This window comes from Engystomops pustulosus, chromosome 1 (genome assembly GCF_040894005.1).
Source record: "Engystomops pustulosus chromosome 1, aEngPut4.maternal, whole genome shotgun sequence".
Lineage (NCBI taxonomy): Eukaryota > Metazoa > Chordata > Amphibia > Anura > Leptodactylidae > Engystomops > Engystomops pustulosus.
The window spans coordinates 157,990,074-158,003,513 of record NC_092411.1 but is presented as its reverse complement, the minus strand read 5'-3'; the positions used below and the strand labels follow the sequence as shown (position 1 = coordinate 158,003,513).

Here is a 13,440-nt window from a genome sequence, read left to right as displayed (position 1 = left end):
AAACTGGAACACTTTTTAAATACATGTTAAATAACATTCTTTTCAGTGCAGATTTATGCAGAAAACTGGCACAGCCATTTTAATAGATCTGGCCCATTATGTTTTACTGGATTTAGTATGTGTCTTACTAAATCTTTGTTCTCTTAAAACAAATGACTAATTTCCTTCATCCCATCACAACATATGGATATCATAAGGTTTTCTCGGAAGAATTTTATTGGTGTAAGAACAGAATTATAAGTTCTTATGGACTGTTAGTAGTAAAGTAATTAGACACCACTGTTTTTACAATCACAGCAATTTGCTTAATACATAATCAGGATTTACACATTTTTTATGGTTCAGTCTTTAATGCCAAAACTATCTATAAACTTAAAAAGAAGAAATGGTCTTTCACCTCTGTTTTTCATTCCACTCTGGTTTGGGCTTTAAAACAGCATCAGAAATCATAAATTACTCTTCCATCATAATGTATGTCAATGTGTAACAGACTCGCCATTCCATTGTACTAAAGACTATCTTTCTATGTGTCAAGATTTACTGTGAACTTAGATTTCTTTTGTATATTTCGTACTGTTCAGCCTGGAGCTGTTATTTGTAAGCATTAAAGAAAGAAAAAACATGTTGGTCTTTGGATGTTTGTTCTTTGGATTCTACATCTGTGTAATATCCTAGTGGAAAGACAATTTTATTTTGTGCTTTTGCCTGGGAAATCTGGCATTTGAGTAGCATAAAAAACTTACAGCTTAAGGATATGAGCAAAATATTATGTATATATTTATGCCTAAATTAATCATTCTTGTTAGAGAAAATGAATAGTTTCTATATGAATCTTCACTTAATTAATTTGTAGTTAACTTTCTCCTTATACATGAGTATTGAGTTTCCACAAAGTTGTTACACTGTGCCCAAGTTTCAGTTGGGATCTAACTAAAAATTGAGACTTGGCACTCACCGGTAATTTAGTTTGCATAAGTCCACCATGATGGCCCACATGGAGGTTGTCTCATATCCCTGTTGGGACAGGGAGAGAGAGAGGTTAAAATCCCCTCTCAGTGGCTAAGTGACTACCAAATAACCACAATGGAACTCTGAAAATAATACATTTTTATTTTTCATAGGTTTACATCACACACATATCGGATAGGAAAAATATATAAGAATAACCTATCAAGGGAGGGAAAATTACAGGGCCATCATGGTGAGTACTAATTCTCAGTTTCCCAGGGTGTCTCCCATGATAGCCTGCATGGTGATTTACCAATTCATTCCCTTAGGGAGGGACAACAGCCTGTAAGACTTTGCAGCCAAAAGCCAAATCACCCACTGAGGATGTATCAAGTCTTTCTAAGGTCAAACTACTAGCCCATGTAGCTGCCTTACAGATCTGACTAAGAGAGGCATCCCCTCTCACATCCCAGGAAGTCGAGACGTCGTGCTTGTGTGGAGTGAGTTTTCAGATTAGCCAGGAGTGGGGTGTTTTCAAGCATGTACGCTTCTTTAATAGCCAACTTCGGCAATCTGGCTATACTGGATTTTGTAGCACTTTACTTATTTCCTCCATACAAGACTAGTGCCTTAGAATCCTTTCTTCAACAGAATCCTGTTGCTTGAATGTAGATAAGGAAGATCCTCCTTACATCCAGAAGATGCCATGCTTCTTCTCTAGCATTCACTCCTATGAAAATCAGATACAACTTTAGGGAAAAAGTTAGAATAACGCTCAGGTTGGATCCTATCCTTTGTTACTGTAGAGTTCTCAAATGGAAAGAGCCTGTAGTTCACATAATCTTCTAGCTGAGGTGATGGCTATTAGAAAGGCCGTCAGTAGTTGCTGGCTCAAAAAGACTTCTGGAGAAAGTGTTTAGCAAAATCCCACTGAGAAGAACAGATTTTAAGAGTAGGACTGATTCTAGAACAGGAGCAGATAAATTGGTTCACCCACCTGTGGTTAGCAAAGGTGTCAGCAAAGGTGCTCATAGCAAATATCTGGTCCTTCAAAGTGCTAGGGCGCAGACCCTTCTCAAAACCTGTCTGCAGGAAGTACAAAACCTGAGAAATATTGGGAGAACTTTGGTTAGGAGGATAAAATAACTTGATGAAGTTCTCTGATAATCTTTGTTAATCTTAGAAACCCGGGGTTCTGGTGCAATATAGGACCCTGGCTCAGAAGGTCTTCTCTAAAGGGAAGGATAAGTGGATGGTCGATGGCTAGTCTCTTGAGAGACGGGTACCAACTCTTCTTTTCCGAGATAGCTGCCAGCAAGATCATTTGGTTTAGGTAAAGGAGGGAAGGCGTAAACTAGATCCATATCCCAGTTCTGGGAAAGAGTGTCCAGGCCACAATCTCTGTCTCTGCAATTTAAGGAAAAAAATTTAAATGTTTTGGCATTTTCTCTGGAGGCAAATAAGTCTACTAAAGCAAGTCCTCACTTCTGAACTTCTGCAAGAAGATTTCTCGATTTAGGCTTCATTCATGTGGATCCACTTTTTTCCTGCTGAGATAGGGTAAAACAAACATATAGAATATACATACACATAACATATCTAAAATCCAAAAATACAGTCCTTACGTATTCTACACTTCCTCAAAGCATTTGACATTTCAAGAGCATCTGGCATGAATGTTTTCTTAAATCTTTCAGACCTACACCACATAGTTATAATCCAATATAACGTGTCAGTATTCAGGGGTAGTGGACCCACTGAACCACCACAAGCGATGATGTAAGCCGACACCTGGGAGTGGAGTCTAAGTGGTACCCGATTTTCACCAGAGCCCACCGCAAAGCGGATTGGACTTGCTGTGGAATAGCACCACCAGGTCGCTCTGTAGGCACAAATTTGTCCGCGGTGGAGGCCAATGTGAGGTGTAGGATCGTGAGGCAGAGTCTGGGACAGGCAGGAGGTCAGGAGAGGCAGCACAAGATCAGAGTCGGGGACGTAGCAGAAGTTCGGGACAGGTGGCACAGGAGCAAAGTCAGGAACGGAATCGAAGTCACAACAGTAAATCACTATAAAATGCACAGTACTTGGGAAGAAGCTTTTTCTAAGGCATGAGGCTCAAAAATCCGGCAGGGGACACTGGCAATTTATCAGGGCAGGCAGCCGGCCTACTCCAGTTATCGGAGTGCTGGCCCTTTAAATGCACTCATAATAACTGTACCATGGAAAACTGCCATCTTTATCCTAGACACATCAAATGACCTCAATCTACATAAAAAGAATAAATTACTGTGGGCTCGACTACATACCTTGTCAATGTGCTGATGTCAATTAAGTTTATTGTCTATTACAATGCCCAAGTATATTTTTAGCTTCTAGCCTGCTCCACTTCTATCCCTCCTATGCTCAGCGGTTGGCATGTTGCATCCTGTTTCTGTGAAAAATTGATTATCAATTCTTAGGTCTTTTTATCATTGAACACTGAACAAAGTTTCAACATAGGAGGCACAAGAGAGATCATCGGCCTTGACATACTTCTCAGCAGGGCGGAAGTGAATCAAGAATTTGAAGCATGAAAAGAAAAAGGGACCAGCGAGCCTGTCGTGGGTTGAGAGGCTGAGCAGTTTGGAGGTACAGGAGATTCTTGTGGTCCGTATATACACAGACTGGATGACGAGCTCCTTCCAAAACTTGCCCATTCTTCCCAGGCAAGTTTAATAGCCAGAAGTTCACGATCTCCAATGGAGTAATTCTTCTCGGCAGCGGAGAAGGTTTTAGAGAAAAACACACAAGTGAGCGTTCGGCTTTGGGCCCTTTCTAGGTGAGAACACCTCCAGCCACTACAGAGGAAGCGTCAAGTTCAAGTTGGAATGGTTTCTCAGTGTCAGGCCATGTAAGGACAGGGGCAGAAGCAAAGGCAGACTTAAGCTTGGAAAACGCTTCTCCAGCCGCCAGAGTTTAGGATCAGCGTTCCTTTTTGTTAACACCACAATGGGAGACATGAGAGAGGAAAAATGTGGTATAAATTGCTGGTAGTAGTTGGCAAAACCCAGGAATCTCTGTATGGCACAAAGTCCTACTGGCTGAGGTCACTGAAATACCGTAGATAACTTGGTTGGATCCATCTGTAGGCCCTTATCGGAGATGATGTATCCGAGAAACGTAAGACTCTTCTGATGGAACTGGCACGTCTCCAGTTTGGCATAGAGAGACGATTGGCCCTTAGGCACCCAAGAACTTGTTGTACGTGGACTTGATGAGACTCCAGGTCAGAAGAGAACACCAAGATATCGTCCAGGTAGACTATGACACAGGTGCAGACGAAGTCTCTGAAGATGTTGTTGACAAATTCCTGAAAAACTGCAGGCGCATTGCACAGTCCAAAGGGCATGACCAGGTACTCGAAGTGCCCGTCACGAGTATTGAAGGCAGTCTTCCACTCATCACTCTCACGGATGCGGATAAGGTTATATGCCCCCCGCAGATCCAACTTGGTGAAAACTTAGGCACCACATATACGGTCAAAAAGTTTCGTGATCAGGGGTAGTGGGAAGCAGCTTTTTACCATGACTTTATTGAGGCCGCGGTAGTCAATACACGGATGGAGGGAGGTGTCATTCTTGGCCACAAAAGAATCCAGCACCGGCAGGAGAAGAGGATTTGCGGATGAACCCCTTCTGCAGATTCTCTTTGATATAGGCCCAACATAGCCGCAGTCTCAGGTACAGAGAGTGGTTATAATCGACGTTGTGGACGAGAGGTGCCCAGTAGCAGCTCTATAGTACAGTCGTAGGGACAGTGTGGAGGCACTTGTCTCCACTTGTTTCTCTGAGAAGACGTTAGCAGGGTCCATATAAACAGCAAGAAGACCTACCAACAGCTTGGAAGACTCAGAAGAAACCTGGCAGACAGTGGTCGGAGAGCCATGAGGCAGCAAGACCCAATAGAAAAGAGGATGTGGTGCGGGGAAGCACATAGAAAGGCAGTCTCTCTTTATGCAAGGCACCAACTTGCAGGCATAGTGGTTCAGTGCGATACTGGACTGGGATCTGCCCTGCAGAACCAGAGTCCAAGAAGGCCGAGACTTGAACAGGATGATTGGTTCCAAAGCTAAGCAGAACTGGAAGATGCAGGAATGGGGAAGCTTTACTCACGCCTAGGGATGCTCCTTCTAGGAACCCTAGATGTGAAAGAGTTCCTGGACGCTGAGGACGCATTGGACACGTCTGGAGGAAGTGCTCTGTGCTGTAGATTACAGTAGATGTAGAGTACAATAGATGTAGAGTACAGTAGATGCTGTACAGTAGATGCAGTGGTTTCTGGAGCCAGACGGGAAAAAAAATCGGACTCCGGGTTGCGCTAGTTCAACCTGCTGCTCTTCCTAGCGTTCACAGAAGAGGATGTCTATCCAGGTGGCCAAGAAGATTAGACCACTCAAGGTAGACGTCAGGAACCGTGCAGACAGGGCGTCATTGATCTGAGTAGACAGTCTCTTTTTAAAGGTGGCGACCAAGGCTGCTTCATTCCAGGAAAGTTCAGCAGCCAGAGTATGGAATTGCACAGAAGGGTCCCCTTGGCACAAGGGCAGAAGAGCAGTCTCGGCAGAAGACGCCTGGGCTGGTTCCTCAAAGACGGTCCGTAGTTCAACAAGGAATGTGGTGATGTCTGCTGTAACAGGATCTCCCTTGTCCCAAAGGGGAGTGCCCCATGCCAGGGCTTTGCTCGAGAGAAGACTGATCACAAAAGCCACTCTCGACCATTCAGTTACGAATTGTGTAGGCATTAGTTCAGTATGCAAAGAGCACTGGGTAATAAAGCTTCTGCACAACTTCGCATCCCCATCATACTTGGAAGGCATGGAGAGCCTCAGTCTAGGTTCTGTGGAAGGTAGACAAACCAGGATAGCAGGTGGATCCGCAGGAACTTGACATGGCTGCTGGGAAGTCAACAGTTGCTGTACCATGGCGGTGGTTTTTCCTAGCTCCTGACCTTGTATGGCAATCCGCTGGGACCATGATGGTGGTGAGATCAGCCAGTTCAGGTAGCGGAACCTTGGAGGGATCCATGGCCGGATCTTACTGTCAGGATCTGAGGTAGGGGATCCTCTGTACTACCACAAGCTATGGCGTAAGCTGACACCTAGGAGCCCACTGCAAAGCGGGATGGACATGCTGTGGAAGGGTACCACGGGGTTGCTCCAAAGACGCGATTTTGACCGCTGTGGTGGCCAAGGCATGATTCAAAGTCATGAGGCAGAATCGTGGTCGGAGACAGGCAGGAGGTAGAGACAGGCAGCACGGGATCAATGTCAGAAACAAAGCAGAAGGTCAGGACAGGCAGCACGGAGTCAAAGTCAGGAACAGAACCGGGGTCACGGGAAATCAGCAGACAGGCACTAGGCAATCCAACAAGCTTTCTCTGAGGCATATAGCACAAAGATCCGGCGGGGAATGCTGGGAGAGGCTGGCTTTTATTCAATTCCTGGAAATGGACAGCATCAATTGCTGGTGCGCTGGCCCTTGAAATCTTTGAGGGCTGCGAGTAGCGGAGTAGGATCATGGAGAGGTAAAGTATCAGACACCTGGTCAGTGACTTAAATACAGACATTTGTTGACATCCAAAATCCCCTTCCCCTACCTTTCTAATTTTTTTTCTTTCTTATTACATTTCTGTCAATGAGGAGTAACTACTCTGAAAACCTACATGGATGAGCATCAAATAGACCTTCATTTGAACATTTGAAGTTTGCTATCATCATCTGACCAGTAACAGAGCCTGATGTGAAATTAATAGTAGTGATAATCATTGTGATCTATGTCTTGTCATTTTCTCTCTTGTGCATGTATAACATCCTTCTTATTCTAAGGCCTAGCTTATTTCGTGGCCTGGATGAAGCCGTGGCTCAGAATACTGGGGCTGCTGACTGTTGCGGCCTTGGGCACGCTGTGGTCATGGTGCTTGGTATACTGGAGAAGAGGCCTTGTTCAGAGCCTGGCAGGTCTCCAGCTGGTGGTGTGTGCAAGGAAATGGAGGGAGAGGCTGATAGAATAGGTTTCTCACTGGGGCAACGCCAATGTGTAGATAGGGATCCCTGATGATGGAGGATGGGGAGCCCGTGATGGTGAACAGCCTAATCTAGGGATCACTCGGAGGCACGTGGTGCAAAATAACTTACAGTTTTTTACTAGAACTTCAAACAGCAGGCAACGGCTTTAACATCAGCAGAACCTTAGCTGGAAGGAGATAGCTGGTCTGAGTGCAGGTCTGCAGGATGGTGGTTGCTCTCAGCCTGGATAATGGCTTCAGGATGGGAGTTCTGGTAGTGGATCTCTGTCTTCAGGGCCTAGTCTCTTGGGACTGGATACGGTGTCTGGCAGCAGGCCTGAGACACCTCTGCTTTCTGGTCTGGGACTCTTGCCTCTGCAGCACCGGCATGTGCTGCACTTTGCTTCTGGAATACTCTGACCAAGACTGACCAAGGACCATGTGCTTCAACCCACAAGGGGTTTTAAAAATTGAGTTGGGAAGCACTTGTCCAGTCAGCCCACCCCTTCCTTCCCAGCAATTACAGAGCATAAGATTTGATAGAGAAGTTAACTTATGAACTCCCATGCAGAGGCTTAAAGTTACTTCAGCTTCAGTTACTAAGTTTACCATGTTAGAGCCCCTGGATGAGTTGTGCCGGCTCACCAGGCAGCTCCAGACAAGGAGAGGAACACTTTCGCAACACCTACCTGCCATATGCATTGGCAGGGTTTTTGCACATGCAATATATTGTGCAACCATATTGACTAGTAATGGTAAGTTATTTATTCTAAGGCCCAGTGCTAGCCATTACAATACCAACAAAACTAGTGATTGTCAGCACTGTCATCTGCAACATATCCATTCTGTGCATTCCAGGTAAATTACAGATACAGACTTTCTACAAGAATACAAAAATGTTAGTTTGTAGTCATCTTGGATTAACCAATATTATATGATTACCTTTCTTTTTAGGGCCCTATAATTCCATTTTGACAAGCTATAGCTGAATGAAAATGGGTTTCCCAATTTCATAGTAGAATGAGAAAATGAGAGTAAATAACAGCAAGGGATCAATCTTAACTGTATTTCCACTAATGCTATATAGCCCAGTTATTTAGACATATATTGCCTACCACTAGTTTCAAATTTGTGATACCTTCAGAAATGACAGTTTATGTTTTTAATAGCAGGTAAATAAAATTCTACAAAGCTTCCTGGTCTATTTACTGAAAGTGAAAGGTCACCCCACTCGTGTCAGACAATGGCACATGGCCTGTGGTTTGTTGCCTCAATGCACAAGGCCTTAGGTCGATGAGTTTGATGTGCGTCAATGCAGCGATCTTGTTCTCCATGTAATTGTATGCATTTCAGACCACAAACGCATGTGTTTTTAAAGGTGCAACTGCTTTGAAAAATGCAATGGAAACGCACCTCAAAAATCGCTGACAAAAATGCTGGGGAGAAAACGCCAAGTTAAGATACTTTATCCTAAAACCCATTGAAAAACCAATATGCAAATATGAGGCGTTTTTTTAAGGATGCAAAAAACTCAATGAAAAAAACTAAACAAAAACGCCACATGTGTCACTGGCCTTAGGGAAACTGCTCTACTTTTTTCCTAAAACAATTTTAATATTTTTACATCTGTAATGTAACATTGCTAAGTGCCAACCAAATCATGTAAACACCTACAGCAGATAAACCAGAAGAAAAGGGCTATAACTGAGAACGCCACAGAAAAATACTTTGTTCTAAATAACAATGCTAGCTGCAGAGGAGGATTCTGCTGTACATTACAGAAAGATATGGGGCCTTGTGCTAGCTCATGTCCAAAAGACACATTTTTGTGAATGAGGCATTACACTGTATTTTTGCTGCCTGAATTTTAGAAGCCCCTACAGACTGCATTTTAATGTCATATAGAAATGTTAACAAGTATCATGTATAAAGGAATATATCATACTGGGCAAAGGGGGACTCTATTAGCTATATTTAACCCATGTGAAAAGACAAATTCTGTAAATAATAGTTTGTCTGCTAGAATTCTCTGATGTTATTAAAAATGGAAGAATTTTCTTTACAAAACAAAAATATGTATTTCACTGTCATACTGACATGCTGAAAGAACTGATGAATGTAGTATGTAACTGTACATATTATTAACTACTCTATGCTGAGTAGCTAAAAGTTCTGATATCGGGTTAAAGAAGGTGGCATTGTATAGGTCATAGTGTACAGTGTTCATTATTAGATATGCATGAGTACCGTATTTTATATATACAAATCATAAAACTTACTAATCTATATAATTGTGTATGTACAAATGGTGAAACACTGCACATGAACACAGTTCATACTCTCCTTTCTTCTAGCCCAGGGCCCCCTCTTCAAGGATTAAACAATTGACAGGATCCCTTCTTTATACCTCACACAATTGTGGCACCAAGGCAACTCCAGATATTTGAAGAGATTTGCTCCTACCCCCACTATTTAAAAACAGGGCTAGCTAATCCTTTCTTAGTTAGGAATAGTCCTGCTGTGTGTTAACCCATTCATCGCCAAGTATCAGGAGTCAGCTAGTCCCTGACAAGTTTTAATTCATGTTTACATCTATGGTGGAGATTTATCACTACCTTTCTTCTAAATTTGACAACAAAAAGACAGATGTTTGCCCAGAGACTTTTTTTGTCCACTTTTTTACGGATTTTCCTTATTTGCACCACAACTAATGGTGCACTGTTTTTCAATGGATTTGTTGTATTTAGCTAACAAATCCGGCTGTTTAGACTAAAGTTATATGTATTTGCCAACTGGAACATTTTAAAAAGTCACAAATGCTAGACAGCACTGACCTGTCTAACTTCATCACCTTGAAAACAATTTCAGGTTAAATTTTTTTTTTAAAGTTTATTTTAAACAGCAATGTAAAAATACAGTCCAAAAAACAAAGTATCTAAAATTCTTTATTTAGAAACATCAAAATTTGTGCAAATTTTGACAAACAGAGAAAACTGCTGATTGGAAACCGATAAAAACTATAACTTATTCAGTGACATCAGTGCCCTGTATTTCAAGCATTACCCTGCAACAAAAGCTGAAGCCTGATATATCATTCAAGTCTTTATACTGTATTCTCAATTATGTAGCAGTTACACAATAGGTTAGGTAAGTTAACATATCCTGTTATATATTGCTATCTTTTCAGGTCCCGAGCATGTACCATCTTTTTTGGTTACTGTGTTACCACCATCCATTCTTATGTCATCAAGTTGATTGAACAGTCTTGAAATTGTAGCTGTAGTTGTGGTCCTTGCACTCCTATCTGATGACTTTGTTCTTAACAATGAAGTATGAATGTTCTTGTATTAAAAGAAACCGCATTATTGACTGCCATAAACAAAGACGTGTCATTTATGATCCTATGATCACAGGCTTTGCTCTGAAATGTTCCTTAGATAATGGTGTCATTGTTTAAATAACTCTGATAAGAGAAGATAAAGTTAGTTTGAGAAAAGTGGAATGTACCTTATGAAAACTATAATAAAGTGCAAATTTTACAGAAGGTGATTTTCAGCTGAACAATTATTTGTTAGAATGCTCATGCCCAATCATTGACCCCTTACCTGATCAATGCCCTGCCAGCCGCTGTCAAACAAGAGGTTCAAGTTTATTTGCAGGGCGGTAAATTATTGTTGTTGACAGCACATATGTTACAGACAATGCACCACCTTTATGGGGACCAGATGAAAATATAAATGATCCACAGTCCCCATAGGGACCATTTAAATAAGCGTTAGTTGACTTGTTATACTGTCAATCTATGCCCTTTCCAGACTGAAATCTGTTTTGTCAAAGAAACTTTGATCAATTATTATGAGACATGCGAACATCTTGTCACATGACACAATGATACAAGTCCCCAAAAAACCTGGCAGACCATGTATATTGTCCATATCATAAGCACACAGAACATAAGGTGCTGTATATTGTTTTCTTGGAAGTTTCCTGCCACTCCATGAAAATGTTTTTAGGAGTCTTATATTTTTTATCAGAAATGTTTTGACAATTTTTGACCATAAAAGCTAAGACCTGTACTTTTCATGTGGGAAATAGGTGGGTGGTAACACCTTAAGTGTTTATACTCGAGTATAAGCCGACCTGAATATAAGCCGAGGCACCTAATATTACCATAAAAAAAATGGGAAAACTTGTTGAATCAAGTATAAGCCGAGGGTATGAAATGCATTGGTCTCTTGTTCCCTTACAGTCCACCATGCTTATTTTAACCAATGACTGATTGTTTTTACATGCTCTTTTTTTCTTTCAGGACATTTTTTCACATTTGAGACGTTGGGGCTAACTAGTACGCAACTCTTGCTGTATTCTGCTCCTTTGTAATTACAAGTATTTACCATTCAATTAACATATTTACCTTTTATGTAACTTCAGTGACCATCACCAACAATGTATCCCTAACCTCTCAAAAACACGAACTGATGTGCTATTTGTAAAATTATATTTTACCTGCTGTTAATTCATAGTCCTGTCTGGACCACTACTTAGTCCTCTTTAGACTTGCATGTAATCTTTTAATATTGTTGTACCTTCATTAATGCCATTATGTATTTGTCTACGATCCTGACAGTTTAGCTCTTTTCCTCCCCCACCAGTGATGTCAGCCGAGGATTTCCGGAAGTGATGCGTACGGAAGTGATGCGTTTGGGGAGTGTCTATGTGTACACATTTGTTTTTATAACCTCTGTACCATTCAGTCTGTGTAGCCATGACTAAGAACGGGTTTACCGTTTGAAACGCGTTGGAGTTTAAACACTTCTGATTTTTAAAAATTATGCCGTAAATAAAGTTGGAATATCTTGGATGAAGCTGGACACGGAATTCTTTTTTCCACTCTTACTATTGGTCACAGCCTGCCTGAGTAATGAAATGCATTAGTTAATGCAGCATTGATGGTAGGGATATTAAATTGCTTACAACACATTAAAAGCAGAATCCTATTAACAGCTTATATAACCCTTCCATGTAGGTTTACTACTCCACTTCAAGCCACAGTTCAGTTTGTTTAGATGTTAATGTGTAGATGTATCAGTTCTTGTATGCACACATGTTAGGAGCACAGACAGACAGAGTGTCAGGACTACACTTGTTCTACTTGAGCAGTCAGTTTATTATGTCCTGCAGATAGTAAGCAGTCTAGTGGCTCAGCAGGAAGTAGTGTATCTAATTGTTACAAGACTTGAATATAAGTTAGAAGTTGAAGTGCAGCTAAAACACACTTCAGGTACCTGCAGAATCAGCTCCTCTGCTGTAATTGTCTCTTGGCTGCACACTAACAAATTCTGTAGCTCGGACTGCTTTTCCCCTTTGCAGACACAAAACCCCTGTATTTACACTGCAGTCTCACTGCGGACCTGCCGACCTTCCTGTCTGCTTGAGGCTCCGTATGTACTCCTTTCTAGGCTGGCATCCTTTCTAGGTGCTGCATCTCCCGTTTGCAGACTCACCCTTGCACGTGCTTGAGCTCCGTTCTTGTGGTCAGCAGCTCGTCCCTTCCTCCCCCGCTCTGCCTCTCAGCCAACGATCTATCCAACAGCTTCCACCCTGCTGATATAGCTGCCCGGCTTCCTCAGACATGCTGTTTCAGGTGTGCTTTTTATACTAACTCGAGTATAAGGCTGGTGCCACACGTGCCGCTTTGTCTGCGTTTGCAAACGCAAACAAAGCCGCTCCCACCGGGACGGGCCGCGGCCCGATCGCATCAGCGTTTCTATGGAAACACCTTCGATCGGGAACGAGCCGCCGGTGTTTTGCGTTAATTTAATGCAAAACACCGGCCACTCGTTCCCGATCGTAGGCGTTTCCATAGAAACGCCGATGCGATCAGGCCACGGACCGCCCTGGTGGGTAAATGTAGAAGAAAAGGAACAGTGCCTTTGTTTTGCATGGTTCTTTAAACAGAAAAGTGCAGGTCGTGATTTTCTTTGTTTTACATACTAAATGTTGTACTGCATGAAATGATTACATAAAACTAACTAGAAGGATACAGTGATCTATCAAATGCTGCTGCTATATTGACTGGGATTTTAACAACGTTATGGGTTAATCACATATCAGTTTTTTCCTCAGTGTGCTCTCTGTTATTTTCAAGGACAACGTCGGACCCATTACAAGTAATCCATTTAAAATTAGTTTTGTATCACATCAGTTGTTCTTTTCTCTTCACAATTGCAAAAAAAAGCACAATAATTTACAATGATTAGACAGCAAAGCACCCGGTTCTATCAGTGAAAAAAACTTGCGGCACACATATATCATGTGAAAAAAATAGGACAAGTTCCAAAAACATTTCAACGGACAGAGACAAAATACAAGAGTTAGTATGCTGTCCTTGAAAATCAGCGGACAACTTGAATAGGCCCATAAACCTAAACAAATGATTTTTTTTCCCAA

The 13,440-nt window shown here is 41.9% G+C and overlaps 1 long non-coding RNA gene across 2 annotated transcripts; it reads right to left on the bottom strand.

The window, feature by feature from the left end:
* Positions 1 to 312: 312 nt before the first annotated feature.
* LOC140065220 (uncharacterized) lies at positions 313 to 12,690 on the bottom strand. Of its 2 annotated transcripts, none has more exons than XR_011847871.1 (3): positions 12,495 to 12,690; positions 2,434 to 2,498; positions 313 to 2,355 (listed from the first exon to the last, which is right to left on the bottom strand). It is a non-coding gene; the product is annotated as an uncharacterized lncRNA (long non-coding RNA). The 2 variants fall into 2 exon arrangements; XR_011847872.1 differs by having other exon boundaries at positions 2,434 to 2,495.
* Between the last annotated feature and the right edge of the window lie 750 nt (positions 12,691 to 13,440).